General features: G+C 35.8%; 1 pseudogene; it reads left to right on the top strand.

The window, feature by feature from the left end:
* Positions 1–1100: 1100 nt before the first annotated feature.
* On the top strand, positions 1101–1942 carry LOC140853145 ((S)-8-oxocitronellyl enol synthase ISY1-like; annotated as a pseudogene).
* The last annotated feature ends 253 nt before the right edge of the window (positions 1943–2195 follow it).

Below are 2195 nucleotides of genomic sequence, written 5' to 3'. Positions count from 1 at the left end.
TGTTTTGCGATCTAACCATGGAATGCATGTATTGGACATCGGGGAGACTGTCATACGTGCATTTTCATTGCAGAGAAATTTTTTGTATATCATATTTGATGTAGAAAAAATATACCATCCTATTTCATTAGGCCATGTAGCTACCATTTTTTAATACGCATTTCATGCTTGTAGTTTACTTTTTTATTTGAAATTTTGAATAATGAAGATACCTCTTCTTTCTGAAAAAATTATGGCTTCCTATAACCATATTATGACATTCTGCAATCAAATTATAACTTCCTGCATAGGATGTTATAATTTTTCTTTCAGAAATCATAAAAAGAGTAGGATATTTTTATCATTTTAAAATTTATAAAATGTATAAATTTTTAAATAATGAAAATATCCCTTCTTTCTTATGATATCATAACTTTCTGTGCAGGATGTCATAATGTGGCACAGAATGTTTAATTTTTTCAAAAAAGGAGAGACATTTTCATCATGCAAAATTTTAAATGAAAAAGAAGAATTGTAGATATTAAATGTGCATTGAAAGCAGTGGCTATGTGGTCCAATCAGATGGAGCAGTATATTTTTTTTACATAGTGCTGTGTCAAAGAATTTCTCTTTCATTATATAAAAGATATCGGCCATGAGGGTAATGTGAGCATATTTTGTATTTTAATTCATATACTATTTGCCTTTGGTGCATTGGCTTAGATATCCATCAATTTTTTTAATATTACTTTTTAATATTATATTTTATAATAATATATTATACTAAAATATCAAGTTATTATTGTCCGATAATAGCAATGTATTATATTATATATAAGATAATATTATAGATTATTATTATTATAATATATCATTATATTATTATTATAGGATTAGAAGTATGCTAGGAATGGAATATAAAGATTATTCTCTCGACTGATGGAAAAATGACTTGTCTATCTTTTAGATAGATAAAATTTTTTTTCTATTTTATAGATAAATATTATTTATAAAAAAATCATTCATCCATTTGGAGAAATAGATAATTGTTGATTTTTTTTTTTTGATTTTTTTGGTAAGAAGTTGTTGAAAAAGTTGACAATTTTTTTTTTGTCTCCGGGATGCTCTCTCCGTGGATTAGCCCCTGTATTCGTTGGATTTTTTTTTTTTTTGACCCCATACCGCATCCTCCTGAATGCCCCCCCAATCCCTGGCACCTTTGCCTCCCGACTGGCCACAAACACCACCTGGGCCTGTTTGAGTTCTTTTGAAGGTGAAAGCCCTTGAGCCCCCTTTCCGTGAGGATCCCTCGTGGTTGGATTGCCCCACCTTCTACCACGACCTCAAGGACATTCTCTTCAAAGAGGTGGGGAAGAGGAAGGGGAATGTGATGTGGTTGATCCACTGTCCGATGAACATCTTTGGTTTCTCCCCACCAGCCTCATGAATTTGGTGGGGACGCTGTGTGTCTATGTTGCCATTTGCAGGCGAGAGGTGTCTGGGGAACGCGGTGGCTTACGAGGGGTTCAGCGATGCCTCGGTCCCAACTTCATTGCCAAGCATCAGATTTGGGCGAAGGTTGATCCGCATGCCAAAATGGAGGACTTCAATTATAGCAACAGAGATGTGTTGAATTGGAAGAATTTGTTGCCATTGTTGGCGAAGGCGTTTGGAGTGGAGTGAGTCGGATACTAGGGGAAGGAGGCTCAATTCAAGTTGGCGGATGCGATGAAGGGGAAAGAAGCATTGGGGGAAGACATGATGGCAGAGGACGTGCTCGTGCTAATGAAGTTGGAGGACATTGGGAGCTGGTGGTTTGTCAATGTTGTGTTTGATGTAAAGGAGGACCACCTGGATAGCATGAACAGCAAAAAAGAGCATGGGTTTTTAGGACTCTAAAACACCGTATCTTCTTTCTATTCTTGGATTAAATGAGACTCAGGCTTGCAAGGTTGTTCCTTGATATTGCTTTGGTTACACCTTTTGTCCTCTTTTAAAGAGCTATCTATGAATTCCCCTTGCTTCATTTGCCTTTACTTCATGGAGGGTTTGGTTGTATGAATCGTGTGGTTGTGAAAATGAAAGAATATAGGTGCAAAGCTCTTCTTGGTTGTGCTATTGGTGTTATAATCTTCTATTCGTGATCCTAACTCATAGCTGGTGAATCTTCCTGTTTGATTCGTTTATTTTTCAAAAGGAACATAGTTGATGGGTTT

This window comes from Elaeis guineensis, chromosome 13 (genome assembly GCF_000442705.2).
Source record: "Elaeis guineensis isolate ETL-2024a chromosome 13, EG11, whole genome shotgun sequence".
In the NCBI taxonomy this organism is placed as follows: Eukaryota; Viridiplantae; Streptophyta; class Magnoliopsida; order Arecales; family Arecaceae; genus Elaeis; species Elaeis guineensis.
Note: the sequence above shows the minus strand (reverse complement) of the source record. Positions and strands in the feature narration are given on the sequence as shown.